General features: G+C 34.9%; 1 protein-coding gene and 1 non-coding gene across 3 annotated transcripts in view; both read right to left on the reverse strand.

The window, feature by feature from the left end:
• Epha3 (EPH receptor A3) overlaps positions 1-21729 on the reverse strand; it is a 314441-nt gene that overhangs the window by 181441 nt on the left and 111271 nt on the right. The window lies entirely within an intron of this gene.
• On the reverse strand, positions 17843-17947 carry LOC115065189. The gene has a single exon (XR_003844977.1). It is a non-coding gene; the product is annotated as a U6 spliceosomal RNA (small nuclear RNA).

Raw genomic sequence — 21729 nt, forward strand, 5'->3', positions numbered from 1 at the left:
ACAGAGAAACTCTGTCTTGAACCCCCCCCCCAAAACAAAACAAAACAAAACAAAACAAAACAAAAAACAAACAAAAAACTTTGATTCTTGTACAGGAAGTTAAAAAACACTAAGGAGTGTCAGTAACCACAGGTGAGTAGAAAGAGGCAATTAAAGGTTTTTAATAACTTGCAAAGATCCCTGGACTCTAGGACTTTTATTTTAAATATTTAGATTCTAAAATACTGGTGAATTTTGTAGTATTCCTCAACATCCCTGGGAAACAGAGGATACTCTGTCTCAGCTCAGCTAATTGAAGTGAGTGATCTGGGTGCAGTTAGTGCACACTGTTACAGATACTGTGGACAGTTAGGATTCTTCTCCATCATTATATGAGCCATGTGTTGTAAACTGAAAAGTCAGTTTTCAGGTTAGTTACCTTGATTGAATCTTTCCAATACAAAATTAAAACTGTATATTTTGTATGACACATATTCAAAGTGTTATCCCTTAGCATATATTTAATAGAATAAACAAATCACATAATATCAATAGGGAAGAGCAGGAAAGAGTGTATTTTCAGTTCAGGACATAGAGTTCAACACTCTCTGCAGATTGTTTTTAACTAAAAGATGAAATATCCCAAGGCAAGAACAAGGCAAGAGATTAGTATTTGAGTAAAACAAAATATTCTGTGGGTACAAAGACAGTTGAGCTATGAATCACATTTTTAAACATTCCAAGGACAGATGATATGATAGTGTTAAAATAAGTCTAAAAATGTACTAAGTGAAATCATCTTTCAAAGTGCTTCCACCTTCAAAAAGAATTACCCCGTAATGGCAAACACTGTGGCCAGCTTCCCTTGCCATCACGCTTCGCAGCAGTAAACTTTGCTGACAATTAAATGCCCTGATAGCAGGAAGTGCACCAGCACCCTTTGTTGGACTATAACTGTAGAGAAGGAAGCAGAGAGAGAATGAGGGCCAGTGGGACACCTTAGCAACTGCAAGGCATTGGGCAATAGGAGGTAAGCCTCAAAGACAGAGCTGGGGCTGGGATAAGGCTCAGGCCAGAAACAGTGGGAAGTATCTGCCTTTCATGAAGGGCCCTGCAAGGGCAACAGCTCACATGGAGATTTCCACTGTGTGTGTTGGAAAAAGGCAAAAGAAGAAGAAATGTTATGTCCTGTTAGTGGTCCTGACAGCCATAAACTGAAGAGCGATGTCTACGTACGTATTTATCTAGTCCTTTCCGAGCTCTAACTCAATCAAATTCACTAAAAATCTTTTGTACAGCAAAGAAAAACATGATCAATTAATGTACAAAAAAATCACTGTGCACTGGAAAAAATAAATCATATAGGCAAATTGCATACATCACCGAAGACCAATGCCCAAAATCTTTATCAGTTACATTTTAAAAGAACTGAGCCCAATTTTAAGAAGGCAAAGAAGATCAGCCAATAAAAACATGAAAATATCCAGCAGATATATGAAACTATAAATGGAAATCACATGGAGCTTTTACTTCACAACTATGTGAAGTAAAATGATGGCTACTATCAAACAGACAAGAGATAATAATTTTAGTGAAGGTCCAGAAATACACCATTGGTAAGAGTTTTGATGTAAGTATAGCCATCATTGAAGACAACATGGAGAGTCCAAATAACAAAATATTGTTATTATATCTACCTGAGAATAATAATAGAATATTATTCAGCCTTAATTATAGAAAATCCAAACAACTCTCATATTATAGATGAATCTTGAGACAATGAATTATAGAAAATAATCACATTAGAAAATATTACCTTATCTTACTTTTATGTGGACCAGAGATAAAGAAAAAATTCTGAGAACAGAATGTTGGAGTGAAACATGCCCATACACATCCTTTGGCTTTCATATTATGTAACCACAGTCATTAACAAGACAAAAGAACTTGTTATCAGCATAATACAGTACACCAGATTGCAAGAGTAAAGACATTCAAATTTCAAGAGACTTCACATATGTTTGCTTTTATCATTACTTGTCATATAAAGTTGTTTGAAATTTAAGTCGGCCACCAGTGAGAGGAGATGCTCTTGGTCTTGTGAAGATCATATGCCCCAGTACAGGGGAGTGCCAGAGCCAGGAAGTGGGAGTGGGTGGGTTGAAGAGCAGGGCAGGGGGAGGGTATGGGGGCTTTGGGGATAGTATTTGAAATGTAAATGAAAAAATATCTAATAAAAAATGCCTTAAAATTAAAAAAGAAAAGAAAAGAAATTTAAGTCTGGTAACGAATAAATAAAAATGACCACCACCAGTCCAGGATTCCCACGTTGTTCTCCAAGAAGTCTCACCAGCATCTCTAACCTATGATGAGCACCCAACACAAAGGCTAAACAGCCCCTATTTTTGAGGTAGAGCTCCTAGGAGAGCTTTTAACAAGCGAATGACATGACTTCTGTTTTACAAATATATTATTGTTTGTAATGTACTAGGTGAGACAATGTTGGTATATTAGTGTTCGATATCTCTACTCATTACTTGAATTTCAGAGTGTATTACATAAATAACATTTAGTAATATTTAATTATGTATTTAAACATTTTCAATCTTTGCACGTTCACGTGAGAATGTTTTTCAGCAATAGCACACCTATATCCCATTCACAAGGATCTGAGCTCAACCTAAAGCATTGCAAAATTAATTTCAAATTTGTGAAAAGTTGAAATAACAAACTGAACATCTATAAAACAATTTTTAACAATAAAATAACAGGAAGCAGGAATGGGTAGGTTGGGGAGCAGGGCAGGGGTGGGTATAGGGGACTTTCAGAGAGGAAACTAGGAAAAGGGATAGCATTTGAAATGTAAATGAAGAAAATATCTAATAAAAAATTAACATTCAAAAAAAGATATATGAAAAAAAGAAATATGAAAAAACACATAAACAATGAAACAACAGCTGGGGGAAACCCATCCCTGACCTCAAGCTTTACTACAGAGCAACAGTGATAAAAAAAACAAAAACAAAACAAAACAAAACAAAAAAACCTGCGTAGTATTTTACAGAGAGAAACATGTTGATCAATGGCACAGGCCAGTTTTTATTTTTACAGCTCCTCAACTGTTCTCTCTCCCTAAGTTGACAAGAAGACGCAACCAGTGCAGTGCACTTGCTAGTATTATTACATCACCAGACACTCAGCAGAGGTTTGTCACATGATTAACATTAAAGGTTCACACATAGATTATTGTTAATCAGATCTTTGTTTTTACAAAATTCTTCCCTTTGTTGCTAATTCCTAATAAACACAATACAACTTAAACTCCATGTGAATATTTTATATCAACCTAGTAGTTTACTTGGTTGCATGGTTCTTACTTAGTTTATCTTACCTAGTTATTTGTGTGGTTCTTGCCATATTAAATATTGAGATTGGTAAGACATGATAAATATGCTTTCAATTAATACTTAATACAGGTATGAGTTCTCTCCCCTGTTATCTTCATTGGCATGTGTTTAGATTCATTATGGATTTAAAATATATTTTCATGTTGATGTTAATCTTACTATTGCTACTTTGTTTCTCATTTTATTAATCATTCTTATTAATATGTAATTTTCTTATGTTAATTGAATTTTGTCCAACATGAAATCTTTCAACCTATGTATCCTATCCATTAGTTATTGACTGCTTTCTGGTTTTAGAATACTGGAGCATTTAATGACCATTTTAGACATTCCCTGCTCAGGTAATGTCTAAATCAATCAGAGAAATCAATCATTTCTCTGAGAGCTCTAAGTTGTTTCAGGTAGAGAGCCGTAGGAACACTTGGTCACTGTTTAAGAAGGGATCTTAAAAAGTGGAGCCAGTTGGCAGAAGGAGTTGGATTGGGATAAATATTTCTTGTAATTTCATATAGAAGACACGCAAGCTCACTGCTTAAAACAGTAGAAGTCCATATGGTGTGAATGGTGAGCAGGTCTTTATACCACAAAGGTAGGCTCTTCATAGAATACATGTGAAGTCTATGTTATCAAGAAATGTAAGGATCTATCAAGTTTTAGATATAAGCAACTAGGATGATAGAATTTACAGGAGAATGGCTAAGGGTGGTCAAGCTGTGTTGTAGATTTGTGTTGGTTTGAGTATTAGTGGCCTTCATGTGCTGCTTTCTCCTTCTCAAGGCCCTGTATATGAGACCACAGTTGTGGCAAGAATGTCAAAATATCAAAAGGTTCTTTTACATGTATTTGTTAGTTTCTTTTGTACAGCAAAACATGTAAACATACATATACCATCAGTCTCTTAAGGGAAAGAATTGTCAAAATTAATTTCTAAAATACCTATGATACATAAAATTTTCAAACTGTTTTTTGTAAAAATTTGCTAACTGGAGATACTCTTTCCATATAGACAATGCTATATTCAAAACTTCTATTTCTCCAACATATATATGAATGTTGTGCATCTTGAGTCAGCCTGAAGAACTGAATCAAATAAATTTTTGTGGAAAAAAAATAGGAATATAAAGCATGAAATTAGATAGAGAAATTGCTTCCCTTCCTTAATATCCTCCACCCCAGGCCATATTTTTTGCCTTAAAGAAGAACCTGGTTCACTGCTATCATGATTGCTATTTAAGACATCCATCCACACAAGATTCTGTTTATCAGTGCTGAAGTGAAACTTTCTACCAATGTTAGGCATCAAAACCTCCAGTGTTTAGGCCACAAATAATTAAGGCACAGGGATAAACAGGCTGAAGAGTTTTGGAAACTGTCCCTTAGCATATTAAATAATATGTACTACCAGTACATAGATCTGAGAAATGATTTGCTTTACTTTCACAGAGTTTAGGAAATAAAAAAAAAATGAATCTTTCAATTCATAGATAAGAATCCAATGGTTCACTGGAAATACAAAATAATCATTTTATGACACCTCACCTTGCTAAGAGTGAAAGTGAAAACAGTGAAGTTGAAGTGATAGTATTGTCAAAGTTAAGTATTTAATCATAAAATTAAACAGTAGAGATGTTCTGTGTTTAGCGAGCATGTAGAAAGTTAAATCAGACACACAAGATTACAGGCTAGGTTATCTTTGAAATTCCAAAGTTCACTTCCAAAGCAGTTTAATAAAAGTGGATAAGGCCTTGTATATTTTTCTCAAGTATCATGGCCTAAATACTAATTGGTCAGAAATTTTTAGAAGGAAAAAGCACATATAAATTCAAAAAGAAAAATAAAAGTGAAAATTTGGTCATTTTCTAGAACACTTACATTCAAGAAAGGGGCAATCAATGTTTGTTATTATTTGTGAGAGCTCAAAATTTAAAACATCAAGCATTTTTGTTTCTACGTTTTTGCCCAGAAAATGTGTACTATATTTGAAATACAGAAAAGAAGCAAGTAGTTTGGCTTCAATTATCATTCAAATGTGATGATATAACATCACAATGCCCATTCTTCTGGTGTCATGAATATGCTCTTGTGCTTTCTATTTTAGATAAACTAACCACTAATTATAACTGCAAAACATATTCCATTCTTAAGTTTTGAATCCTTCTTTAACTACAGATTTCTCTATTAGTTGTTTAAATTCAATTTCTAAGTAAATATAACGATGCTTCTTAAGATAATTTGTGGGTGTTACCAAATACCTAAATTGTGCCTGGGCCTTTAAAACAATCTTTTAAAGACGTATTCTTAAAATTTTAACATTTCTTTCTACATCTTGGACAAGTATTTCTTTCTGGTATACATATGTGAATACATACAAGTTGTAGAATATACATGTTCTCAGAAGCCAAAAGAATGGTGGATGTTCTAATCCAAGCAATATTTTCAGAACTTTAAAACTTTTGTCTTTTAAAGAATTGTCACATTGAGGTGGAGAGAAAGGCATGATCTGATTGTGCACTGTGTGCATATTTTAATATTTTAATATGATCTTTCCAATTTGTTCAAAGAAAATCTCAAGGGCTCATCACATCCAAATGTCTTATCTGTATTGTTTCCATCTTCTCTGTGCACTCAGGGGAATGATCTTACCCTTGAAGTAATGTAACAATAGCTGTGGGGTAACGAAAAGAGGGATAAGATACTATGGCATATAATTTACAGTTATTAACAAGGGAAACTCTCCTCTCCGGTTTGTTTTCTGATGTAAGCCTATTACTTCTGCTGGGATCAGAAGTATACTTCACAGCGTGCTCTTTTACCCAGTGCTTCACCTCCCCATTTGTTCATGCATAAATCTTGTTCTATTGCTTGGAATAACTGACTGACACCTGGCAATGAGGAATGACTAAGTTGGAGGCAGAAGAAACTGGACTTAGTTTTTCTCTAGAAGAGTTAAATTCAATCAAAATTACTTTTTTAACTGATTTTGTACAGCATTATATTAAACAAAAGCTCTTTCACATATGCACATAAATGTGTAAATAACTTGTTGTTGGCACAGAATATCTAAAAATGTTTTATTTTAAGTTTTTTAAAACTTTCAATTAAAGGTTTGAAAAACTTTTGCTTAAAGGTTTGATCACAAATTTTCCTCCTACAGTTCTTCCCAGAGCCTATCCACCTCGATACCCAAATACCTCTTGTTCCTTATTTTCTCTCTATTTCCTCTCTTCTTTCTCCTCTTCTCTCTCTCTCTTCTCCTTTTTCTATTCTCTCTCTCTCTCTCTCTCTCTCTCTCTCTCTCTCTCTCTCTCTCTCTCTCTCTCTCATGCATTATACACTTTTTAATATGTTGGTCACTGAATTGTATTAGAGTTAGACAGGTGGTAAAGTTCTAGTGTTCAATTGTATAAGAGAGTGACAGGTCAGAACATCACACTACCTCATAAACATGCTGTATTCAAGACATATATATATATATATATATATATATATATATATATATATATATATATATATATGCTGGAGCGTTTAATGTTCACTTATTATCCCTTCAATGTTATAAATTATGTACTCTTTCTCTCAATTTATTATATACACATATCATTTCAAAGAAAAAAGATAAGATGGAATATTGAACAATATTAAAAATATGATTGAACATACAATTCAGTGTTTTCAAGTTGTGAAGTCAACTAAACAGACTACACAGAGATTCCAGGGACTAAACCACCAACTGGAGTATTCATGGAGGGATCCATGGCTCCAGATAAATACCTAGCAGAGGAGATGGCCATATCTGTCAAAAATGGGTAGAGAGGCTCTTGATCCTATGAAGGCTCGATGTAGTGAAATGCCAGGGCAGCCTGGTGTGTGTGTGTGAGGGGGGGGGGTAGGTGGAGGAGCACCCTCTTTTAGGAAAAGGGGAGGAGTGAGGGTAGAATGGGATGGGGGTTCAGGGGGGTAGGTGGAGGAGCACCCTCTTTTAGGCAAAGGGGAGGGGTGAGGGTAGAATGGGATGGGGGTTCAGGGAGTGGAAACTGGGAAAGAAGATATCAATTTGAAATGTAAACAAAATTATTAATAAAAAAATAAAAATAAGAACAAAGTAGACTTGTTAAAAAAAGTATCCAAAATAGGCACATCTGTGTTTGTGTGTGTGTATGTGTGTGTGTGTGTGTGTGTGTGTGTGTGAGTGTGTGTGTGTGTGTGTGTGTGCCTCAAAGAGTAATTTGTAAGGGACATATGTTATTTTTTAACCAAATGTATTTTGCATCTGCACTCCACTTGAGTATTTTTCTAAAATAAATAGTCAAAAATATAAAATATTCTGTCTTTTTTTTTGGAATTTACTCTAGGATAATATATGTTTAAATATGGTCTTAACCAGTTCTGGAATTCAGCATTTCTCAAAGAATTCAATGAAACATTAATTACCATTGTTCTTGGCAAGTATATGTGGAAATTTGGAAATGGTTTGCAGTATGAGAAATATATGGAAACACATTTACTCCTCAAATATTTCCTATTTCTTTTGAAAAGAAATGTTCCTATAAATATGACATGTTTTTCTTCCAGAATTTATTATTCCTGAAAAGGAGATCTATATAACCTGTGACTGCAGTTTAATTCATGATTTTTTATTCTCAGGCTATATACACCATAATTAATTTTACTCATATATGTTCCATTAAATGTCAACCCAAACTAAATATTTCAACTCACAAGGAGGAGTTCTATACCCGGAGATATTAGAAATAATAATGTGTCTCATTCTGTTAAATAGAATATGTACTTGCAATGTAATTTAATTTGTACTTTTCATCCATCTCCCTTTTTTAAGTAAGACAAATTAGCATAAATTCCATTGCTTAATAATAAAAACAGCATTTGGGTTTTATTCTAACGCTTACTTGATTACATTATATACTTTATCTTTACAGGCATGTGATAGCTGAATGAGAATACGCTCAGTTAATCAGACTGAAGGTGTTCAAATCAAAGTTGTACATCTTACTGATTTTGCTGCTTTAGAGATATTAACATCTCTGAGTTATGCTTTTTATCCTTATTAATGGGATTTGTGCCACCTACTTTAATTGCTGAAATATTATGTGCAGCATATCTAATACATAATATACCTCCATACATCTTCATAGCCTTACTCATATATCATTTCAATGTTTATGTGTGGTACATTAATTTGTTTGCTGTTCATTGAAACATTTATCACTGTCTATGAGCTGTTGCATAAATCACCTTCTTTAAAATCTAACCATATTGTATTGGAAAACTAAACTTTTTTTTAATTTTAAAAAGAAATTCTTATCGATTCTAATCAAGAGACCTTGATAATTTTGTCTTTCCTATACTTTTACTCTGGAAGGTTCTAAATCAAATGAAATAAGGTTTGACAGGAAGATACTCAGGAATTTGCTTCTTGACATCATTAAAGTTTTTTCAAGGTAGAAGATCATGGTTTACCTTTGTGTAGAAGCTTAGGTTCAAGGCTGAACCCTCAGCATCATGGGACTGCACAATCAATTCTCCATTACATGTTCTTAGCATCTCTGAGAAAGAGCCCTGTGAATTTTTTCTCCTCACGCAAGCAGCTCTGGGGCAAATGAAGTCACCAAGTGACTATTGAGAGGAAGTTTTGCTAAGCTTTGAGAATGTGAAGTCAGTGCAGTCTTCATGTAGCAGTGACATGAAGGTATTAAAATTGTATGCCAGAAACTTAACACAAAGCCATCCCAAAGGTGGTACGGGGGAAATGATGAACAATGGTGATGTAAGGGCTAATGTAACTGAAATACCCAGCTTAACAAATACAGAAATGCCTGTGGTTCAGTTTATACTGAGCACTACTCTGTAACTGCAGAATCTTTACCTGTGGGTTTTGTTTCCTGCGGTGGAAAATAATCAATAGAGTTACTACATCTTCAATGTGCAAATACAGTTCTTTTTCTCCATTCCTTTGGCCATATAGCAGAACAATTATTTACATAGTAAATAGTGGCACTGTTTTAGGTTTTATGTATCACCTATAGATGGTTCAAACTATACTGGAGGATGCACAGAAAATTTTTGTGATTACTGGACCACTATATTTAAGGAACTTGAAAGTCAATAGATTTTGATGCATAGGAGAATCCTAAATCCAACACCATGAAAACACATAATAAGGTGTTTTAGGATAGGAGGGAATCACTTTGGGAATAAAAGCAGAAGGTGTCTGAAAACAGATCTTAAAATTCTATATAATGATTAATGTTTGTGCATGTCTCTGTGTGTGTGTGAGTGAGTATGTCTATCTGTAATGGGAAACATGAAAGAACTAAATAAGAAACTGTTTCAGCTAGGACAACTTGTTTTAGGAAAAAATATAAATCTATCACTGTAGGGTTTTTTATTAGATATTTTCTTTATTTACTCTTCAAATGTTATCCCCTTTCCTGGTTTCACCTCCAAAACCCCCCTATCCTATCTCCTCTCCCCCTGCTCACCAACGCACCCACTCCCACTTCCCTGTCCTGTGGATGCCAATGAGTGCTTGCTAACAGGAACCTCTTATAGCTTTCTCCTCAAAGGCTCTGCCAGTGCCTGACATAATACAGAGGTGGTGCTATTATTGTAGTTTATGTAAGATATCTGACTTTTGTAGTTTTCCTGAATAAACAGTGACAGTGAAATACAAGGGACAGAAATATTTTAAAAAGTAATACTTTAGTATTACATGTGAGACGTCTTGCTAAAAGCATGGCAATTTATTCTGGAGCATTTGAGCATACACGGGAGTGGTGATAACATAATGATGACAGGAAGCAACTGGCCAGTGTGAGGATGCAGTGATAATAAAGCTCCAGTAATTCTGGTTAATAAAAAACGAGCTTCTGCTAATTGGGAATGGTGGCCTGGAAAAGCTGGTGAACAGGGAGCTTGCTGACTTTGGTTTTAGTGAATTTCTGCCAGTGTTTACAGTTTTAAAACCAAAATACCCACTCTTTTCCCAATGTTTACTTAAGAAAGTGGAATTTCAGTTTAAATATCTGAAAACTGCCTTTGTGCAGGGGTTCAGCATAGATTAGAAAGACTCTGGCATTCCTGACTATCATGCTGAAAATTAATTTAACTCATGTTTCATGGATGCTAAATGCATATCTAACAGAAATGTAGCCTTAGATATAATGAGTGATGCCTAAATCCTCCCATTTCTGAGAGAGCAGTGATAATATTTGTGGATGAACTTAGTTGATTAATTAACTAATTAATTGATTTAAAATATTAAACCCATTATATCGCAGATGTCATGATAGGACTCTTATCAGTGAACTATATTGCCAGGCTTCATCATATTTCCAAAGGCTTTCGAACCATAGATAACCTATCAGAGGTAAGATAAATCATCATAATGTAAAATGAAGCCTACATCACAAGATTATCCAATTTTTTGTCATTTTAGAGGCACTTAAACTAATAAAAATAAACTTATAACACAAAAAAGAATATCATAGTTTAATACTCAAAGCAGGAAGTTACTGTTTTAATCAATTTTCATCATTCTGGACAAATACTTGAGATAAAAACATAAGGAAGGGAAGATATATTTTGCATGTGGATTCAAAGGTTTCATTCCATTATTGTATGGGGGATGTGATGGGAAAAAGTAGATCCCACCACAGTGGCTACGAAACAGAGAAAAGATTATCTATGATTCTACTCTGTATTCTTTTCTTTGCTTCCAAAGCCCCAGTCTGTGCAACGGAACGATGCATACTCAGTGCAGGTCTTTTAGTCCAAGTTCATCCTCTCTGAAAATATGCTCACAGACACTGAAAGGTATGTGTTACTAATGTCCTAGAGATCCATCAACCTAGTAAAGTACGCAATCAAGATTTCCAATTCTAAGTGTACCCCTTAAAAAGTTCCAACAGTGTTGTAAAAATCCAAGAAAAACTCTCTTCTGAGACAGAAGACACATACTTATCTGTGAGCTCTTGTCAAAATTTAAAAAGCAATTTATAGAATTCTAATATGTGATGGCACAGATTAACTGCTCCCATTCTATACTAGGAAGGGTGTCATTGAAACAAGGAATAGAAGGGCAAGAGAGATGACTCAGTGTTTAAGAGTGTTGACTGATTTTCCAGAAGTCCTGAAGTTCAATTTCCAGAAACCATATGGTGGCTTACAACCATCTGTAATAAAATCTGATGCCCTATTCTGGTGTGTCTGAGGACAAGAGACAGTGCACTTACATGAAATAAATAAATAAACCTTTAAATTAGAAAAAAATTGAAATAAGGCATAGAATGAGCACAGGGAAAACATTAAATACTTCAGCACCATGTTTAGAACTCAAGGCACAAGATGGATGGATCTGTTACTCTTAAGGGTTTCTGCTGCCTCACTCCTGTAACTTTAAACAAACCTATGGTGTCTCTGTTTAGGGCTGGCTGAATTCACTGCTTTTCTGAACAGATGGAAGAAATTCCGTATCTGTGACATCCTCAACACCCTGGGGATTTGACTGCAACATGACTTCATGCACCATCTTCTTAGAGGCTCTGGCCATAGACTGATATGCCTGTTCAGCACACTGCTTGATTTTCCAGCATTTCTTGGAAAATGGTTGGAGCTTTTTTGACTCTATAACTATTGGAATTTCTAGTCTGGCAGCAGCCTCTTTGTAAAGAATTCCCATGGAAACAACTTCTGAGATGTGCCTATGAGAACAGGGTTCTATAGAGATGAGCATGGTCCAGATTATTTTACTCTTCCATACCCTTGCAACTGAAGGGTGTCTAGCCAGTTCTGGAACAGCCTTAAAAGTGTTTTTCTATTGCCTAATGCAAAAATGTTTGGTTTCATGTTACTGTTAATTATTTTTTCAAAAGCTAGGCCTTCCATTATCCCTCTTCACACTGCCTTTTCTAACTAAACATAAGATCTTTTCCGATATGCTTTTCGCTCTCAATTCTAACTGTAAACCTGGGAGAAAGTAGCTACCTAAACATATGTCACAACTGGAGTGCTGAGACATCTTTAAATTGTACCAGGTAACTATCACAGCTGAAAAGGTCCATTAACTTCCAAACTGATCCTTTACGCACCCTGCATAGGTTGTGGTTTCTGAGGTCTCGACCAATGATATTGATGCAGAAATTCCTGCTTACTTGTTTACAGCCTGCTCTTGAACCAAGCAAGGGGCTCTTTGTTCTCGTGCACATTTGTAATAATTCTGGTGAACTTAATAAGTATTGTCATCGAGTTCGAACTCAGAGTGTTTTTACTGATGTGATACTTAATGATTTCTATTGAGAGGCTTTGTCAATGCTTACCTGTCCAATGGAATATATACTGACCCATATTATTGTTTATGTACTATATATTTGTATGTACATGATACATATACATGCACACAGACACATATGCACACACACACACACACACACAAACTGTCTCATATTAATTATCAGCAGGAATCAATATTATCTACTGGGATTATTAGAATTCAGACTGGCATTGTAGAAGTACAAAATAACATCTGAAGAACATTAAAACATCAATTCTGATTGCTTCAAATGTACCATAAAGCAGAGGGAACATTAGATTTAAGTGACAGATATTTTTAATGAATTTCTAAATAAACTTGGCTTTTTCATGCCAGCATTCATATTCACTTTGCTAACTGCCATACAAAATTCTGTCAAGAGCAGTGATTGAGAGCATGTCTAGTGTATCAAAAACACCTCTGAGCGGTACCCGTCATCCCACAGATTCCTACAGAAAATAATTGAACTGCCATTGCCCATGGACTTGATGGCAACCTCTTTGTGTTCCTTCTGTGCTCTTTGACACAGCTTTTTCAGAGAGCTAAAGAACTAAACCAATGGGGGACCAGATGTGCATTGTATGGTCTGAACAGATATGTCCTATGTCACATTAAAGTGAGGTCACAGGCATCAAATGTCATGCTGACTTTCCAAAAGACAGTCATATAAATATTTTTCATTTGAAAATAATTTTTCACTTATTTTTTCTAGAAATTAAAGTATACCAAATAAACAATTTCTAATATAATTCAATGATGTATAGAGAGCTTTGTATTTGGCTAAGAGAATTTATTATTTTACAGTTCCTTAATACTTCACGTATATCCATTAAAAATAAATATAAACTTCTATTTTTATTACAGCATCAGAGGTTGGGAATTTTTAAGTCGTATGACAATATTTAGATGTGCAGGGTTTAAATCCAGAAGGCAGCATCAAGAAAACTTCACATCTTATGAGAAAGGAATGCTGTTACCTCCATGGTTTTCCCTTTGAACAGTCAGCAAATCTGTGGACACTCTGAGCTTATCACATGATACAGTATGAGAAAAAGGAAGATACCAATATTCAGTGAAAGATTTGCCAGTCCACAACTGTGGATATAATTGATTCTCCTGAGACTCTCTATGGCATTGTCGCCAAATGATCTTCTCTATTTCAAAATTGTAAGCAACCTTATTACACAGCTACTCATAAGTAGTATGCACGGAATTAGAAAAGCTGTCCTTATACAATCTGAGCAACTTTCCTAAAGGCCTTTTTAAGGTGAAGCAGAACCTATGTCACTAACGTGAGCTAGCACTCTGATAGCAGTAGCCTGTGGCAGGGTGGCCAGGCCTGTGGTGTTCAACGCTTATACTTCTGTTCCAAATGATTTGAAGACATCAAGTTTAATTCGCACTTCAGAGAATGTGTGAAGGGCTAATCTTGCCTCGTGCAGTAGGATTCCTCACAATTATGTGAGTAGTGTTTTTATATTTGTTCCTTTTAATCAGAGAAGTCGATATAAAATCTACTTTCTCTTTCATAAAGTCAAGGTAAAAATTTCCCAAGAGTGGAGATGATTTTTGTCCAGATGTATATTAGCAGCCAATTACAGGTTATACACAGCCACTTCAGAATTACAAAGCACTGTGCTTACCCATTCTGCCTTGGATTTTCTTCCTTCCCCAATATTATTCAAATAATTATATCTCTTATTCAAAAATCTTATCATCACTAAAGTATTAAGTTGCGTTGTCTCAGAAGAAGACACAAGAGAGGTGTGTCCTGGAGTGTATAAACTTGACCAAAATCCAAGTTCACACTCCATGGCACACTCCATGAGACATAAAATACATACACCGTGAGATATGCATTACCTGTGCTCTTTAAGAAATGATCCAGGCACGAATAATAACTGTTGTCTACGTGGACATTTTGGTTTGATTACTCATCATATTTAATGTGTTTTTTTGTTGTTTGTTTGTTTGTTTGTTTGTTTTTTTAAGAATGCCAACCATGACCACCCTCTCTGCCGTCTGTTTACAGTTCAGACTGGTCCAATGGACATGGAGTAAGAGGAGCAGAAGTGTTCACCAAGAGTGTTGTTTACAGTTGAGCTGTGCCTACCGTAATCTCCTGAGCTACAAAAACTGCCATGATCTACCAAAAGAATGCTTAACACAAAAGCAAATTTTTCAAGAAGTTATGACTACTAATGATATTACCAAGTGTTCAGTATTCAGATGAAGAAACATGCATATCATACACCGTTACTATTCATAATGTGCTGACACCATGGTAATAGATGAATACTTAAATACATGAAATAAAGACAATTTAAAATAGTTTCTGTACTTTTGCACTTCTATAGGCATTTGTGGAAATAGTATAACATTACCGTTAGTAAAGAAGCACCTTTGTTCAAAGAAAAGAAGAAATAATACCATAGTTGTTTGAAGGATTATTGGCTTATATAAAAATGTTTTAAAAATCTTTTCTTTTAAATATTCAGGATTTATAAAGATATGTGATCCATATAGAAACATTAACTCATACTTTATTATTCAATTGAAGACATGAAGATATATTCCGGTCTACATGGATAAAATGTACATACATCAATAAAATATAAAATACAATAAAGCTGTAATTCTTTCAGATTTCTTAAAATGGACAAACATGAAACTGCAGCTATACTGACATATATTCCTGTTATATATCAGTTAGAATGTATGTTAAGATCCAACTTTCTCACAGTATGGTATTTTTACTGAATTAAAGCTCCAAAATGAGACAGAAACTTACTACTGAAAATGAGCAATATTATGAGATAACAATATTTTCATGTCTTCAAACACAAAATTACAGCCTTCCTAAGATGCAAGCTTCCCCCCAAAATTGTTGAATTACATAATGAGAAAACTTAAAGCTAGAGCCTCTCTATTTTTATTTGCCTTGACTGGGAAGTATTTAAACTTACTAAATGAGATGGGTAGAAATCTGTAAATAACAATAGATGAAAGAAAATGGGAAAGAAAAACAAGTGGTTCCCTACTATCTGTCCCTTAGTCTATTCAAACAAAATGATTTGAAAACTATATTCAAATTAATTTTGCACGAAATTAGGAGTTGTAATAGAAACATCAAAGTATCTTTCAGTGTACAATTTACACAAATCTCAAGCTTATGAGGTACTCATCCCTTCCTAGAAGCATGGCTATGGCTATTGCTTCGCTGCTGCTATCGCATTTAACAGGAATCTTGTATAGATTTTGCCCTGTAGCGGGAATGTCAGTCTCAGTAGAATTACAACCCTGGGCTTGCAATTGCTTTGACTGTCATCAGCTCAGGTTGCAGCATGTGTAGCAATTAGACAAAGGCAGTCCTTTTAAGGCTGTGAGTTAGATTACCAGCTCTGCCAACTGTGCATTTTCTTTCACGTCCTCATTGATTGGAAAGCACCTTCAGAAAATGAACCCATGTTGAAAATCAGCCTTCCGTGTCACTAAAGGACAGCTTCATCTTGTTTTCTGCAGTGGGGAAGTGTTATTTTATTTACCGACCCATCAATAAGTGACCAAGGCTTCAGCCTCATAAATCTGCTTACTGATCTCCTTAGTTTATCCCCTGGGAAGAAATATATTGAAATATTCAAAGATTGTAGAACATATTTGGCTAGTATGTTGGAATAAATTTGCTCTTGCACATGTCTTTGGAATCCAATCTAATAATGAAATACACTATAATATTTTTCTTATTGTATTCTAATATAGGGGTGGCATACACATTTAAAATGAATTAAAAAACAATGTGCATAGTATTTTGTCTAGGATACATAAGGGAAACAGTAAAAAGAGATGACCTATTAAACTTGCAAGATTCCCTGGTTTCTCCGAGATTTGTAATGGTGATTTAAAGAATATGGCTTCTATATGTGCATAGGTATGCTATGTGGTTGTAGTAAAATAATGTCTAAATAAGCAAGAAAACAAGTGCAAGCTGTCATTAATCATTGTGCATCAATTAACAATATCAGGATTTTAATAACATTCTAAGTGAGAGTGATCTTATGTTTATTATTGTTGTTGAAATTACATAATAATAGCAGGTATTTCAGAATTGTTAAATATATGAAAAATGATCCCCACACAATAAATGTTCTTGAATGCAGGAATTAGGGGAAAATTCCCATTGATTTTCAATTAGCTGACATTTAGCTACAGGATGTCAGCAGTGACTGTCTGATTTGGTGATTAGCATATGGTATAAAAATTCCCACTAGAGACATCGAGTCAATTGGTTTCCAGTGGAAAAGCTAATCACCTTTTCCTTCCCATCCCGAGGGAAAGTGAGAAGCAAGCCAAGAGAGTGATGATATCTGAGGAATGTTTTAATTTAATTTATGTTTAGTTTCGATGTTTATATTAGTTTAGACTTCTTTCAAGTAACAGCCTGACTAAATGATGTGTAGAAAACTTCAAGATTTATAAAATGTACTTCAAAAACTAGGCAATTATTTTTAAAGGAAAATTGCATTTATTTGTAGAAAAAAAGTAAGTTTAAAAGTGTTTCTAATACACATGCTTGATTTTAGAGAAGCTTTATATATTTAGGCATTTCTAAATTTCATGTTTTATTTGTCAGAACTTACTTTATAACACTGAGTAATTTTATCAAATCCTCCTTTCCCTCTCTCTAATAGACGAGTGGAGCAATAGGGTACCACTATGTATAACCAATTGTCAGTGTTTATTACCTTAGCACTATTTATTATTTGATTAGATGCCTGTACAGATAATGATTTTTGGAATACTCCCTGAATGAAATATGATAAGTTATACTTATATTTGATATTATTCTAAAATAAAGAAGAAAACACCTCACAGTATGGCCTGGGGAGAGGCTAGAGGAAGTGTCGGAGTGAAAAAGTTCAAAATACATCACATGAAAATTTTAATACATTAATAAAATATTAAATAAGCAAAGCCTGATGAATCTGTATAATTAGAGACTATATAGTTAGGTGTGTGTATTTTAATAAATATAAATATATCCTATACCAGTATATTGCAAATTGGATAGCTTATATATTCAGCCTCCATGAGACAGGAACATTACTTTTTATTTTAATGGGTTTTTTTGTTGTTGTTGATATTTTTGGTGGTGAAGGGGTTCATCCATATGTAGGGGCCATGCTGATCGTCTCTGTATCGTTAACATTATTTTATGTGTCATAAATATAATTACTTATTCAGCAGTAGTGCTGCTTTCTAAAAGAATTTGGGCATATTCTATTTTAGTTATACGTGAATAGCTGAATACCGTTTATTATGCACATATATTTCTAAATAACAATTATTATATTTTGCTTATCCATAAGTATTATTTGCTTTAATCACATATTTCAAATGAAATAGTGAGCAGAGCATTATAGTATTTGAAAGCTTTTCAATATTTGCTTGGGAAGTCTTTTTTCTACAAAATGAAAAAAATTTTACAAACTGACTAAATTACACTGTAAGACCATATCACTCTTTATGTACAGAGAGCCTCTCATACAGTCATACAAATACATTATTTCAACCAGCTGACCCTCTTTTCATCCCCAACAAGAAGCTGGGGGAAAGTAGCCCCTGCTTTGGCTGCATGGGATGTAGAAGACAAACCCTTGACCTTGACCCTTTCTTCTGAATGTGCTCAGTTGTCAGTTTTGCCTACCACACACAGCTGTTGGATATTCCAGAGGATCAGATGGCCAGAATAGGTCTGGAACAAGCTTATTAGCATCTCAATACATCCCCTCAGTTCCCTTTATTACTAGGTCACTCAAATTAATTAATTTTTAATTTTGCACTACCTCAAGTATTATAAATCAAGTCAGTCAGAAGACAGGAAAACACCTGAAATCTGAGCCTGTCTGTGCTTTAAGTCACAAAGGCTCCACCTTTGCAATCTGTCACATTAAAGATCAGAAAAAGGCAAATTGTTCTGTACAAAGATTATGGAAAATTACATGTTTGATGAATGATGCTTCTTTCAAAAGGCCAATGAAATGAGGAATGGTGATAAATGTCTTGGATGTGTTTAGGTCTATGAACAAAAGTAATATATTCAGAAAGGATAAAGTTACTTTTAAAAATGTTCCCTTAAATTTCTGCCTTACCTTACATGAGACAAACATGTTATTTTGGTGTTAATTGCAGGCTGTACAAATAACATCGTCAGTTTGAGATTGTCAAGATGGGCAGTAACTTCATCATATTCCTACATTGTAAAACCACTTCTATTACTGTTAGTATTACTATTGATATCCTAACTTTGCTTGCTGGGCTGCACTTTCTTTGAAGCAGCACTATTTATAAAACACCAATACGTATGGATGTTTGACTGGAATGGAGAGTCATCTGAATTCAGACCACTGAAGTTCTGAAATATGGAACACAATAAAATCATTTGAAAAATATTCTTTGATGTCCTTTCCTAGGATAGTGTCAAGAAAGAAACTCATATAAGAATATGATTACTGAACATAGCAAAACTCAAAACTTTGTGAGTGAGCACAATGACTTTAATGTGCACAGTTATAGATATGGCAGACAGAATTCCTAGTATATTTTGCCCTGCAATGTCTAGAAAGTTCAAAGATTAAAGATATTTAATAATTCTTGAATACTGTATAATTTTTCAATCATATTCTTGAAGAAAGAAATGCAGTCACATTTAAGATTTTATATATAAAAAAATCATATATATATATATATAGTGTGCTAGGGATGAATTTTTTAAAAATGTAAAATAAGTCTAGCTTTTAAGACAGAATACAATAACTTTCTGTTTCTAGGGCAAATAAAGAACAGATTCATGACTTCTAAAAAACTCTCAAGAAAGTTTTTCTTTCCTTTAAAACACAATCAACTTCTCTAGTGTAACTTATTATATAAATCTTCATAAATTGATTCTTTAATTATTTGCGATGACTTTAGAAGCATGTGTATTTAACGATGTAAAATGAAAGTGAGACATTTGTTGGTGTTATTTGTTTACAACAGCATACAGTGTGGTAAAGAAAGGAAGATCAATGGCATATTTTCCACCCAAGAAGTTAGACTCCAGAGAATCAAATAACCCTATTGAAAATGGGGTACAAAGCTCAACAAAGATTTCTCAGCTGAGGAATCTCAAATGGCTAAGAAGCACCTAGAGAAATTTTCAATATCCTTCATCATCAGGGAAATGCAAATTAAAAAAAAAAAAAACCCTGAGATTCCACTGCACACTAGTCAGAATGGCTAAGATCAAAAACTCAGATGACAGAAGATCCTGGTGAGGATGTGGAGAAAGAGGAACGTTCCTCCATTGCTGGAAATCAGTCTGGCAGTTCCTCCGAAAATTGGAAATAGTTTTACCTAAAGACCAAGCTATACTCCTCCTTACCATATACTCAAAAGGTGCTCCAACATATAATAAGGACACATGCTCCATTATGTTCATAGCAGTCTTTTTTATAATATCCAGAATCTGAAAGTAACCCAGATGTCCCTCAACAGAAGAATGAATGCAGAAAATGTGGTACATTTACACAATGGAGTACTACTCAGCTATTAAAAATATAACTTCATGAAATTCACAGGCAAATGGATGGAACTAGAAAATATCATCCTGAGTGAGGTAACCCAGACAGAAAAGAACACACATGATATGTACTCAATGATAAGTGACTATTACTCCCCAAACTCAAAATGCCCACAAAGACCATATGAAGATTAAGAAGAAAGAAGACCAAAGTGTGGATGCTTTAATTCTACTTAGAAGGGGGAACAGAAAACTCATAGGAAGAAGCAGGAGGGAAGGACTTGGGAGGGAAAGAGGAGGGGAGGAAAAAAGAGGGGCAGGATCAGGTATGGGTGGGGATGGAGAAGATATACAGAGACTCAGGAAATTGAACAGAGGCATGTAGCAGTGGGGGATGGGGAAGTGGAGGTAGCTATTAGAAAGTCCCAGATGCCAGTGAAGCAACAAGGATAACAATAGTTGAAATACCCAACAAAGGGGAGATAGTACCTGTAGAGACCATCTCCAGTAGATAGGCACGTACCACAGGTGAGGGATGGGGCCACCCTCCCATCTCAGAAAATTTAACCCAAAATTGTTCCTATCTAAAGGAAATGTGGGGACAAATAAAAGGAGTAAAGACTGAAGGAAAGGACATCCAGAGATCGCCCCATCTACAGACATTAAATATCAACAGTACTGCTGATGCCAAGAAGTGCTTGCTGACAGGAGCCTGGAATAGCTGTCCTCTGAGAGGCTCTTCCAGCACCTGACCAATACAGATGTGGATGCTCACAGCCAACCATCAGACTGTGCCCAGGGACTCCAATGGAAGAATTAGAGGAAGGACTGAAGGATCTGAAGGGGATTGCAACTCCATAGGAAGAACAACAAAAATCAACTAAGCTGACCGCCCAGAGGACCCAGGGACAAAATACACATGGAGGGACCCATGGTTCCAGCTACATGTGTAGCAGAGGATGGACTTGTCAATGGGAGAGGAGGCCCTTGGTCCCGTGGAGACTTGATACCCCAGTATAAGGAGATGCTTGAATGTTGAGAAAGGAATGGGTGGGTAGGTATGCGAGCACCCTCACTGGGGCAAAGGGGAGGAGGAAATGGAATTGGGGTTTTGAGGAGGGGGAACTAGGAAGTGAGAGAGTATGAAAGGTAAATAAAAAATAAACAAAAAATATTATGTTAAACTAAATTTAAATTAATATGAAAATTTTACCATTAAAATTTAGTCAGGCCCTCAAAAGAAAACAAAATATGATTTCAAAAGGTAACAGAAGTAATTTTAACAAATATATAGTATGTCCACAAACAAACACTTTGAAAATATATTCCTTTATCATGTTTACCTTCACATTAAATGAAGACCATCACATGGATACTTCATTCCGCCTTAGAATAGGGAACAAAATACCCATGAAAGGATATAAGTACAGAGACAAAATTTAGAGCTAAGATGAAAG

This window comes from Mus pahari, chromosome 12, assembly GCF_900095145.1.
Source record: "Mus pahari chromosome 12, PAHARI_EIJ_v1.1, whole genome shotgun sequence".
In the NCBI taxonomy this organism is placed as follows: Eukaryota; Metazoa; Chordata; class Mammalia; order Rodentia; family Muridae; genus Mus; species Mus pahari.